We start from the raw sequence: 13,222 nt of genomic DNA, 5'->3' as shown, positions 1-13,222 counted from the left end.
CATTCCAATGACGTATGGAATCTTGAGCATGGCGAACGGGCCGATTCCGATGCCTGATGCCTTCACCGGCCTGGGAGCAGCGGCTAGGACGAGAGTTCCATCCAGGATTCCGAGGGAAAACAACAGGAGAGCAAACTTAATTGGTCGGTGAAGATTGTCACGCTGATTGATGTTGAAGTTGGGATAGTAAATTGCACGAGTAGTCTTAACTAGTTATGTAATGACTCCTTCCGTTAATAGAATATTTATGTCAGTAAGCACTATTATTAAGGAATTGACCATAAGATATAGGAGCAGAAGCAGCCCATTCGGCCCATCGAGTCGAAGATTTGATTTAAATAGATGTCACAGCACTGACTGCAGCAGTTGAAGTCGCTCATTTCGACCTTCTCAAGGGCAGTCGACGGGCAGTAAATGTTGGTCCTGTTGCCGTTGCCTCCATTCCCTAAACAAATTCCCGCTCCTGTTCCAGCAGAGTTGCGACATTTTCCCGGCTCTTCCTGCAGTACCGGTTTCCAGCAGCAGGTGGGGATTCTCGTCGTGAAACTTTGTGCAGCTCGCTATCCCCATCTCCTGGTTGAAAGCGGTACTGCCATGAACTGAACTTTGAAACATTTCGTAAACACCACCCCACCAGCCTCCGGATCCAGCACATTATCCTCCGCAACTTCCGCCACCTTCAACAGGACCCCACCACTAAGCACATCTTTCCCTCTCCACCCCTCTCCGCTTTCCGTAGGGATCGATCCCTCCGCGACTCACTTATCCGCACGTCCATCCCCACGGATCTCCCACCCGGCACTTATCCCTGTAAGCGTAAGCGCTACACCTGTCCCTACACCTCCTCTCTTGCCACCATTCAGGGCCCCAAGCAGTCCTTCCAGGTGAGGCAACACTTAACTTGCGAATCTTTTGGGGTCATCTATTGCATCCGGTGCTCCCGGTGCGGCCTTCTCTACATCGGTGAAACCCGACGCAGATTGGGGGAGCGCTTCGTCGAGCACCTCCGCTCCGTCCGCCACAACAGACAGGATCTCCCAGTAGCCACCCACTTCAACTCTGCTTCCCATTCCCATTCAGATATGTCCATACATGACCTCCTCTACTGCCATGATGAGGCTAAACTCAGGTTGGAGGAGCAACATCTCATATACCATCTAGGTAGTCTCCAGCCCCTTGGAATGGACATAGAATTCTCCAACTTCCAGTAATTCCCACCCTCTCCCTTCCTCTATCCCTATTTCACATCACCTCCCTCATAGATCTGCCTCCTTCTACTACTGCGCATTGTTCTCCTGCCAATCACCTCCCTGCTTCCCCTCCCCCACCCCTTTGTCTTTCAAATTACTGCTTCTTTCAACTACCAGCGTTCTTCAAACCCTCCCCAAAGTTCTTCCTTCAGTCCTGACGAAGAGTTTCGGCCCGAAACATCGACTAACCTTTTCAACTGATGCTGACTGACCTGCTGAGTTCCTCCAGCGCATTGTGAGTCTTACTTTGAAACATTTATCAGCTGGATTGGCAGAGTCCAGAATTCAGAGCATTAAAAGGATGAATGAGGTTGAGGGTCAGATGGAAGTCTACCCCTTTCCTCTCCCATCGTCCAGCCCTGGGAACCTCACTGGGAGAGCAGGGAGTGAAGGATCAAAGATCACACGTGGTTCTCAGTGTGGGTTTCTTTCTGCCCCTCCTTCACTCAGTGTTCCAGTGCCCCTTTCGCCCCATCCGTCACTCAGCCTCACTCACTCGGGTGGGAAGGAGAGCCCAATGCAGGGGTCACAGGAAGGTACCATGTGGGAAACAGGGTGCAGCAAAGGGAGGGGTGGGCAAGTGTTGGAGGCAAGAGGTCTGAGGAAGGGTATACAGAGTGGGGGCTGGAGAAACACTGAAGGAGAGGACAGGAGGGATCAATTCTGAGGGAGGTTCAGGTGAGACTGGGTGTAAGCACAAGTGAAGACGAGGCTGTGGATAAAGGTAAATACCTGAGCTCACGTGGTATGTGTGTGTGTCAGAGGCAGAGCGAGGGGGTGGGGGGAAGAGACTGAGAGATAGAGATAGAGAGAGAGAGAGACAGAGAGAGAGAGACAGAGAGAGACAGAGAGAGAGAGACTCTTTCTTCTCAGCTTTTCAGGTAGATGCAGGTTCAGCACAGACCCGTTTTCTCCATAATTATTTTAAAACTCACAGAAAGATGCTCACTTGGGCAAAATGCTTCCCCACTGACAGACTAACCATTTCCCCACCCTTAGTTACTAGAAGGCAGTCAAGTGTAATCCCTTCTCTAGTTGAACTATCTACATAAAGCTTGTCAAAATTTCAGGAACACGTTTTACAAATTGTGCCCTGGCAGATCCCTCTGTCCCAGACAATATTAAGGATGTTGAAGTCACCTCTGATTGCATATTTATTATTCCAAAAGATATCTGCAAACTCCCTTCAATTGGGCTCTCACAATTCCCACTGACTTTTGGGTACCTATACTTAAATCCCAACAAAGTGATTATCCTCCTCTCATTTCTAACTTCAACCACTATAATCTCACTGGATGCCCTCCTAAGTGTATCTCTTGAAGTACTGTAGAGAAAATTGCTCCAATGTTTGCCTCCCTCTTATTTTTAACCTACTAATTTAGCCTCACTGCAAATTCCCCCCAGGAACATCTCTGTAAGCTGAGTGGTGATGCTCTCCCTAACCGACATCGTGACCCGCCCCCTCCCCGATCTCTGATCTCCATTTCTATCACACCTGTAGCTGCTGTGCTCAGGAATACCGAGCTGCCAGTCCCAGCCATCCATTAAAATTGTCTTGGTAACAGTTATTCAATCATAATCTTGTGTTCCACTGTCCCAGATGGAGAGAACGAGGCACTGGAAATCTGAGAGTCAGAGGGGCAGAGAGAAACCCACACAGGGAGGAGTGTGTGATGACCTTTGACTCCCTGGTGGGGGCCTTTTGGCAAATGAAGTCATGTTCACAGAGCTGGAGAGTGAGGGAGTAGGATGGACTGGGGTGAGGGGTGCATGGAGGTGGGGTGAGGGAGGATGTGGAGAGGAGGGGGAGTGCCGAGGCTCAGAAGGTGGAGTGGGAGTGAGGGTCTGTGTGGGGAATGCAGGAGGAAGAGGCAGGACGTGGAGACGTGGGAGAGAGGGTCTAAGGGAGGCTGGGTGGTGATTGAGGGGTAGGGAACAGTCAGAGGAAGGATCAAGGTTTGGAGGGTTAGAGGGGAGGCAGTAGGCATAGTTTTCTGTGCCTCAGCCCAGATGTGTGTGTGTGTGTGGCATGAGTAGGGAATGGAGTATGCATGAGGTGATGGCCACATCCCTGTGCACCTCTTCTGTTGGACTATCAGGAGCAAAATCACACAAACCATAATTTCAAAGAATGTGTGGCCATCAAACTGAATCTTACAGACTTCTTCCTGACTTCACAGGGAAGATGTAGGGCTGATGTTTCTGGTTTCTGGGGCATCTAGAAGGAGGGGTCACAGTGAGGAGACGACCATTCCGAAGATAATAAATTAATTCACCAAGAAGGAGTGAATATTTCAAGCTCACAGTCCAGGGGTGGGTTTGGTGTGGGATTTTTAGAGAGCCAGTATGTTCAAGAGAGTCAGTGGTAGGTTTTTTTTCAATAAGAATGGAACTCATGGAGATGACATCAGCACAGGCGAATGGTGTTTCTGTTAGGACAGCAAGTGTGAGAAACTGAATGACCTCCTCTTTTTTCTATTCCTGATGTTGTTCAGAGCAGGGGACAGACTGAGCTGAGGGAAGATACAAGGGGTCGAGGGATACATAGAGGTGTCAGGCAGGAGGGTGAAGAAGTGGCTAAATATAATGTTTGGGAAATTGTGATTTAAATAATTTAAAATGCATGCAAACAATCACAATAAAAAGGGCAATCCAGAGAAGACATGACACTGTGAGATGTCGGATACACTGGGATTACTCAGACACAGGAAAACTACCTGACTTCATCTCTTATAGACCTGCTTTGATGTAAGAAACCATAATTCCTCATTGTCAGATCAGAAACATGCTTGAATTATGTTTTTTTTTTGATAATTACACTATTGTAGTTTAAGTTCGACCTGGATCCAAATCCTCTTGCAAAAAAGGCCAACGTACAGTTTTCCTCCTCATTGTTGCTTTCAGCTTCATTTCCAACTTCCAGTAAAAGAGAGATGTCCAGTGAGTCAGAATCAGAATTAGGTTTGCCCGAAACATTGACTGTACTCTTTCCCATAGGTGCTGCCTGGCCTGCTGAGTTCCTCCAGCATTTTGTGTGTGTTGCTTGGATTTCCAGCACCTGCAGACTTTCCTTTGTTTGTGAACAGGTTTGTTATCATTGGCCTACAGTATAACACAGAATCTGTAGTTTTCCAGCTGAAATACACAGTAATACATAAAAATATAAATTACAATAAAAATAAATAAATAGATAAACAAGTAGATAGACAACAAATAGGTAGATTAGTAAACAGAAAGAGAATGAATAAATGAATGAATGGTGCAAAAGAGAGCAAACTAGAGAGATAGTGTTTGTAGATTCAGAAATTCCATGGCAGAGGAGAAAAAGTGACACAACAGACTTTTAACGTTGTAAATCAGCGAGTTGTTTATTGTCTCCCCTCTGGCTGTGAAACAGAGGCATCTCTTTTTCCCTTATTAGGGAGAAAGAGAGAGCCTGTGGTATGTTGAATTACCGGGTGAACGAGTAGTCTTCGGGGTACTGCAAGCTTGTGTCTTTATTGATGCTTTGCCGCACGCTTGAGTGCTCGGTGGGGGGTGCCGATGTTTTTTTTTGCTGGTGGGAGAGAGGGGGGTCATTGCTTTGCTGCTGCTTATGCGTGGGAGGGGGGAGATAGAAGGACTTTGGGGTTCTAACATTTAACTGTCATTCATTCTTTGGGGCACTCCTCTGTTTTCATGGATGGTTGCGAAGCAAAAGCATTTCAGGATGTATATTGCATACATTTCTCTGACACTAAATGTACCTTTGAAACCTTTGAAATGGCAGATGGAGTTTAATCTGGACATGTGAGAGAGGATGCATTATGGGAAGTTAAAGGTAAGGGGAAAGTACACAGCAAATGGCAGCCCTCTCAGAGCATTGATGTACAGAGGGATCTTGGGATCTATGTCCACAGCTCTCTCAATGAGTGACAGTGTAGTCAGGAAGGAGTAGGACATGCTTGCCTCCATCTGTCGGTGCATTGAGTATGGAAGTTGGCACTACTACTACTACGTCGACTCAGGCCTGGGGGCCAGCGTCAGCGTCAGGGCCTTCCCTTGCTACTGGTACCACGTAGCCCAGTACTACCTGTCTCGGGTCGCATTGTCGGCGACTCAAGCAGAACACCCCCGGTGCACTTCGGTTTGCCAGGGAGGAGGGATTGTAGGCACCCAGCAGGGCTAAAAACAAAACCTGTCCAAGGGCGGATGAACTCTTTGTGAGCCAACGGCCACCTGCTGTCTGTGTGAGGAGTGGCGCGCCACACAGTCTTTCGTTTTAAGGCATAAGAAGTTGGCAAATTCAAAGTAAATTTATTATCAAAGTACATAAAATGTCAACACAGACAACTGAGGGGTTCATTGTCTGGTCTGCAGGCATCCAAACGGCACCGTGGTTCACTGGCGCCATCTTGTGGCTGTATGAAACTCTGGCGAAGTCACACAAGAGGCTGCAGAGACAGGGAACGCCAGAATGCTCAGCCAAACATCCGTGATGCGAAAGTTTATGACAGACAGGATCAAATAGCACTTGATAATAAGACCATAGAACATAGGAGCAGAATTAGGCTATTCAGGCCATCGAATCTGCTCTGCTACTCAATCATGGCTGATTTATTTCCCCTCTCAGCCCCATTCTCCTGCATTCTTCCTATAATCTTCAACTCCCTTACAAATCAAGAACCTATCAACCTCTACTTTAAATACATTCAAATGACTTGTCCTCCACAGCTGTCTGTGACAATGAACTCCAGATTAACAATTCGCTAGCTGAAGAAATTTCCCCTCACCCCTGTACTAAAGGGATGTCCTTGTATTAGGAGTCTGTGCCCCTGATTCTAGACTCTCCCACTATTGGAAACATCCTCTCATCTACTCTATGTAGGCCATTCAATATTTGATTGGTCACAATGAGATACCCCGTCATTCTACTAAACTGCAATAATAAATGCTCCTCATAACTAACCTGTTCCTGACCAGGTTCACCCTTCTGAACCTCCTCTGGACCTTATCCATTACTATTACATTCTGTGTTATATAAGGAGCCCAAAACTACCAACAACATTCCAAATGTGGTCTGACCTCCTCCTTATAAAGACTCAGCATTACATTCTTCTTTCACATTCTAGTCATCTCAAAATTCACGCTAGCATTGTACTAGAACCTGCATGTTAACCTTTAGGTAATAATGCACAAGGACCCCACAAGTCCCCTTTCACCTCTGATTTCTGAATTTGCTCCCCATTTAATAGTCTGCACCTTTATTCCTTCTACCAACATGCATCACCATGAACTTCCCGACACTATATACCAGCTGCCACTTCCTTGACCATTCTGCTAATCTGTCTAAGGCCTACTGCAGACTTCCTGCTTCCTGAACACCACTTACCTCTCCAGCTGTCTTTATATTATCTGTAAACCTGGCCACAAAAAAAACATCAATTCTGCCATCCATATCATTTGCATAAAACATGAAAAGATATCCCAGTACCGACCACAATGAATACCACTAGTCACCAGCAGCCAACCAGAAAAGTCCCCATTTATTCCCAGTCTCTGCCTCCTGAGAGTCAGTCAATCTTCCCTTCATGCTGGTATCTCTCCTGTAATTCCACGGGTTCTTACCATGTTTAGCAGCCTCGTGTGGCTCCTTGTCAAATGCCTTCTGAACGTCCAAGTAAACAACATCTACAGATTCTCTGATGTCCATCCTGTCTGTTATTCCTGCAAGAGTGCAATAGCTTTGTCACAAGCCCAAGAAAATCTGCAGATGATGGAAATCTAAAGCAACACACACAAATTGCTGGAAGAACTCAACAGGCCAGGCAGCATCTATGGAAAAGAGTAAGCAGTCATCGTTTCAGACCTCTGGGTTCCCTTCAATGGCAAACTTGAAGTGGTTCAGCTCAAAGGATACGACTAAATATTCCTGCTTCAGCCTGCTACAATTGAGAATCACAACTGCATCCAAGGTCTGTAAAGTTAGTAAATATATTTTAATGCGATTGAACAATCTATCATCACTGTTCAAATCCAACAGAGGACGACTTCTCATCAGAAACATTGCTGCTGCTTTGGGCTACAACTGCATTTAAAAAAACATAAGGTTTGTTGACTACCAAATCAACTATCTTGCTGGTAAACATACTGTCCCTGGTAAATAAAACTGATGATCTCAAAGCTAAGGTGCTGTATCATAGGGACATTAGGATCACGTTCATCCTGTGCTTCACAGACTCCAGGGTAACGCCCTCCATACCGGACACAGCGACTGAGATTCACGGGTTGACTGTACACCATCAGGATAGGACTATTGAGTCTCCCAAAAGCAGAGATGGTGGTGTGTGCCTCATGATCAATATCTCTTGGTGCACAAATGTTTCAGTGATGTCTCAATTCTGCTCATAAGACCTGGAATATCTCACAATAAAGTGCAGGCCATTTTACACGCCATGGTGGATTTCAGCAGTCATTTTGATCACGTTGTACATTCCATCTCAGGCCAATGTCAAACAGACTCCGGATGTTCTGAACAATGTGATCAACATGCACCAAACAGCAGAACCTCATGCCTTCCCCAAAATTTTAGGGGATTTTAACCAGGGCAGCTTGAAAAAAATCACCAAATAATTATCATCAGCAAATCACTTGTAGTATCAGAGGAAACGATGCACTGTTACACTAAGATCAAAAGGGCTTACCATGCTATTCCACTCCGCACTTTGGAAAGTCTGATCACCTGGTTGTACTTCCACTCCCTGAATTCAACAAATACTGAAGACTACAACACCAGTAGTGAGGACCAAGAAGGTATGGACAAGGGAAGCACAGGTACGCTAACGGGACTGCATTCAGGGATTGATCTTCGAATCTGGATGAGTATGCCTCAGTTGATACCAACTTCATTGAAACCTGTGAGGGTGAGTGTGTCCCTACAAAAACTTGCTGTGCAGTCCCGAAGCTAAAGCCGTGGATGAACCAAGAGGTTTATTGTCGGTTGAGGGCTAATTCTACGGCATTTAAATCTTGCAACCCAGATCAGCGTAAGAAAACCAGGTATGATTTGTGAAGGGCTATTTCAAGAGCAAAGTAGTAATTCTGAGCGAGGTAGGAGGTAGGAGGTTACATTACATTATTTCCTACAAAGCAAAACCCAATAGCATGAATGGCACCAATGCTTCAGTACCAGACGAGCTCAACACCTTCTATGCCCTCTTTGAAGGGAAGGATATATCTGTACCTGTGAAGATCCCTGCTGCATCCAGTGACCCTGTGATCTCTGTCTCAGAGGCTGATGTCAAGCAGTCTCTCAGGAGGGTGAACCCTCACAAGGCAGCAGGCCCTGACGGAGTACCTGGTAAGGCTCTGAAAACTTGTGCCAACCTACTGGCGGTTGGAAGCAACCACCTGGTTCAAAAAGGGCAACAATTATAGCAGTGCCCAAGGAGAGTAGTATGAGCTGCCTTAATGGATATTATCCAGTAACACTCACATCTACAGTGATGAAATGCTTTGAGAGGCTGGTAATGGCCAGAATTAACTTCCGCCTCAGCAATGACCTGGACCCACTGCAATATGCCAATTGCCGCAATAGGTCTGTGGCAGACACAATCTCAAAGTCTCTTCACATGGCCTGAGATCACCTGGACAATACAAACATCTATGTCAGGATGCTGCTCATTGACTATATCTCGGTGTTTACCAACATCACTCCTATGGTCCTGATTGATAAGGTACAGAAACTGGGCCTCTGTAGCTCCCACTGCAGTTAGATCCTTGACTTCCAAACCGGAAGACCACAATCTGTGCGGATTGGTAATAATACCTCCTCCTCACGGACAATCAACATGGGTGCACCTCAGGGTTGTGTGCTCAGCTGCCAGGTCTACTCTCTCTGTACCCACGACTGGGCATAGCTCAAATGCCATCTATAAATTCACTGATGATACAACCATTGTTGGTAGAATCTCAGATGGAGACAAGTGGATGTACAGGAGTGGGATCTATATCTAGCTAGGCAATGTCACAGCAACAACCTTGGCCTCACCGTCAGTAAGTGAGCTTCACGCAGTATGTGAGCTGTACAACCAGAGGGGAGAGGACTCTGGACTTGATGTATGCTAACATTAAGGATGCATACAGCTGCTCTCCCCTCCACCCGTTGGGAAGGTCAGATCACAACCTGGTGCATCTCAAACCGTGCTACGTGCCTCTGGTGGAGTAAACCTGCAACCTCGAGGACAGTGAGGAAATGGTCGGAGGAGGCTTATGAGGCACTCTGAGCATCATAGCAAGTCATTCCTGCCTGTGGCCATCAAACTATACAACTCCTCCCTTGGAGGGTCAGACACCCTGAGCCAATAGGCTAGTCCTGGACTTATTTCCATCTGGCATAATTTACATATTATTATTTAATTATTTATGGTTTTATTTTGCTATATTTATACTCTATTCTTGGTTGGTGCAACTGTAACGAAACCCAGTTTCCCTCGGGATCAGTAAAGTACGTCTGTCTATCTATCTAAGACCAAAAAGCTGATTGTGTACTTCACAGAAGACTGGTACACACACACACAGCAGTCCTCATAGAGGGATCATAATTGGAGAGAGTGAGCAATTTCAAGTTCCTGGGTATCAAGATCTCTGAGGATCTAACCTGGTCCTAACATACCGATGCAGCTATAAAGAAGGCAAGACAGTGACTACATAGCATTTGGAGCTTGAGGAGATTTGGTGTGTCACCTAAAACACTTGAAACTTCTGCAGATGTACTGTGGAGAGCATGCTGACAGGCTGCATCTCTGTCTGGTATGGGGAGGTCGGGCTACTGTACAATATCGAAAGAAGCTACTGAAAGTTGCAAATTTAGTCAGCTCCATCTTGGGTACTAGCCTCCGTAGTATCCAAGACATCTTCAAGGAGTGGTGCCTCAGAAAGGACCCCATCAACCCTCTTCTCATTGTTACCATCAGGAACGGGGTCTTGAAGGGAGAAGGCACACACTCAGTGATTCATGAACTGCTTCTTCCCCTCTGCCACCCAATTCCTAAATGGAAGTTGAACCCATAAACACTACCTCACTTTTTATATTATTTCTGTTTTTGCATTTTTAATTTAACTATATAATATACGCCGGAATTGATTTGCTTACCACTCCGGAATCCAGTGAAAATTGAAAGATCGCCACTAATGTCTCCACAATGTCTTCGGCTACCCCGAGACTGCCTGTTTGGCAAAGGTTTAAATAGTACTTGTTCTCCCTTGCCCTCCAGCCTGTCGGCTTGCACAGGGGAGCGGTGAGAGCACAGCAGCTCCCGTCTCCCAGCAGCAGGAGGCAGCTGCAGAACATAGGCCCTTTTCACGGTGGTAAACAAAAGCCGGGCATCTTCCGTGTAGACGAAGCATCTCACGGTGTTTCTGCCAGTCTCTTCACCACCACCACTATTGAAAGAATTCGCAGCTCCGGTCGGTGCTGCAGCGTTTGCCCGGGACGCCACTCCCGATTTCCAGCCTCCCCTCTAGACACACTCGCTCCCCGCTTGTTCCCTCCAAACGCTCACACCGGGCGGGGCTCACTCCTCGGCACTGAATGTGTTTGAGTGACAGACCGTAGATTTCAGTCCGATGGAAGCGCCGAGTTTGTGCTCAGAATCGCAGGAAGTTCCGGGCAGCAACGTTGTTTATCCCCTCCTGGATGTGAAAGCTGCTTTAATGTACTTGGTCACATTTGCTCCGGGCCAACACATTTGACCACTTGTCAGTCAGGAAGTGGTCAGCGCCGCACATCCAGACGAGAAAATCTGCAGATAATGGAAACCCGCGCATCACAGAAATCCCTGCAAAATGCAGGAGGAATTCTACAGGTCAGACAGCAGCTATCGAAAAGAGTAATCAGTCGAGGTTTCAGTCCTGATGACTGACGAATCGTCGACTGTTTACTGTACTCATTCTTCATAGATGCTGCCTGAGCTGCTTAGGTTTTCCAGCATTTTGTGTGTGCAGCACGAAGCATCCTCCAGACAATCCAGGAGAATGACCCGCTTGACACAATGGTAGTCCTGGAGAAGGGTCCCGGCCCGAAACGTCGACTGTTTACTCTTTTCCGTAGATGCTGCCTGGCCTGCTGAGTTCCTCTCGCAATTTGCGCGTGTTGCTTGGATTTCCAGCATCTGCAGATTTTCTGGTGACAGTGTGTTAGTTCCCACAGCAGGCAGTCCAGATCACCTGTCAAAACGCTTCATCGTCAAATCCTGCCAACAGGCACCAAGGCCTTGCCTGGCTAGTGGTGAGGGACCCTCCCAGTCTGCTCCTTGCTGCAGGCCCGAAGCATCAACCACTATACACTGCCCCGAGATGACCATAGAAACAGAGAAACTTAGAAAATAGGTGCAGGAGTAGGCCATTCGGCCCTTCGAGCCTGCACTGCCATTCAGTATGATCATGGCTGATCATCCAACTCAGAACCCTGTACCTGCCTTCTCTCCATACCCCCTGATCCCTTTAGCCGCAAGGGCCATATCTAACTCCCTCTTAAATATAGCCAATGAACTGGCCTCAACAGTTTCCTGTGGCAGAGAATTCCACAGATTCACCACTCTCTGTGTGAAGAAGTTTTTCCTCATCTCAGTCCTAAAAGGCTTCCCCTCTATCCTCAAACTGTGGCCCCTCGTTCTGGACTTCCCCAACATTGGGAACAATCTTCCTGCATCTAGCCTGTCCAATCCCTTTAGAATTTTATACATTGCAATAAGATCCCCCTCAATCTTCTAAATTCCAATGAATATAAGCCTAGTTCATCCAGTCTTTCATCATATGAAAGTCCTGCCATCCCAGGAATCAAACTGGTGAACCTCCTTTGTACTCCCTCTATGGCAAGAATGTCTTTCCTCAGATTAGGGGACCAAAACTGCACACAATACTCCAGGTGTGGTCTCACCAAGGCCTTGTACAACTGCAGTAGTACCTCCCTGCTCCTGTACTCAAATCCTCTTGTTGTGAATGCCAGCATACCATTCCCCTTTTTCACTGCCTGCTGTACTTGCATGCCCACTTTCAATGACTGGTGTACAATGACACCCAGGTCTCGTTGCACCTACCCTTTTCCTAATCGGCCACCATTCAGATAATAATCTGTTTTCCTGTTCTTGCCACCAAAGTGGATAACCTCACATTTATCCACATTAAATTGCATCTGCCATGAAATTGCCCACTTACCTAATCTATACAAGTCACCCTGCATCCTCTTAGCATCCTCCTCACAGCTAACACTGCCGCCCAGCTTTGTGTCATCCACAAACTTGGAGGTGCTGCATTTAATTCCCTCGTCTAAGTCATTAATATATATTGTTAACAACTGGGGTCCCAGCACTGAGCCTTGCAGTACCCCACTAGTCACTGCTTGCATTCTGAAAAGGTCCCATTTATTCCCACTCTTTGCTTCCTGTCTGCCAACCAATTCTCTATCCACATAAATACCTTACCCCCAATATTGTGTGCTTTCAGTTTGCACACTAATCTCCTGTGTGGGATCCTGTCAAAAGCCTTTTGAAAATCCAAATATACCACATCCACTGGTTCTCCCCTATCCACTCTACTAGTTACATCCTCAAAAAATTCTATGAGATTCGTCAGACATGATTTTCCTTTCACAAATCCATGCTGACTTTGTCTGATGATTTCACTGCTTTCCAAATGTGCTGTTATCACATCTTTGATAACTGACTCTAGCATTTTCCCCACCACCGATATCAGGCTAACCGGTCTATAATTCCCCAGTTTCTCTCTCCCTCCTTTTTTAAAAAAGCGGGAATACTAAAATATAGTATTATATTTTCAACATAATTGTATAAGGGCTAAGAGTGTTGTAAAAGCAAGCCTGAAGGCTTTGTGTTTCAATGCAAGGAGCATTCATAACAAGGTGGATGAATTGAATGTGCAGATAGTTATGATAGAATGTGCAAATAGAAATGTGTGCAATAAAGGAACAGCAG

General features: G+C 46.4%; 1 long non-coding RNA gene across 1 annotated transcript; it reads right to left on the bottom strand.

Annotated features, from left to right (window-relative positions):
• Nucleotides 1-1,506: 1,506 nt before the first annotated feature.
• LOC134346572 (uncharacterized) lies at nucleotides 1,507-10,846 on the bottom strand. The gene is made up of 3 exons (XR_010017957.1): nucleotides 10,384-10,846; nucleotides 6,858-6,956; nucleotides 1,507-4,385 (listed from the first exon to the last, which is right to left on the bottom strand). It is a non-coding gene; the product is annotated as an uncharacterized LOC134346572 (long non-coding RNA).
• Nucleotides 10,847-13,222: the final 2,376 nt, after the last annotated feature.

This window comes from Mobula hypostoma, chromosome 5 (genome assembly GCF_963921235.1).
Source record: "Mobula hypostoma chromosome 5, sMobHyp1.1, whole genome shotgun sequence".
NCBI lineage: Eukaryota > Metazoa > Chordata > Chondrichthyes > Myliobatiformes > Myliobatidae > Mobula > Mobula hypostoma.
Note: the sequence above shows the minus strand (reverse complement) of the source record. Positions and strands in the feature narration are given on the sequence as shown.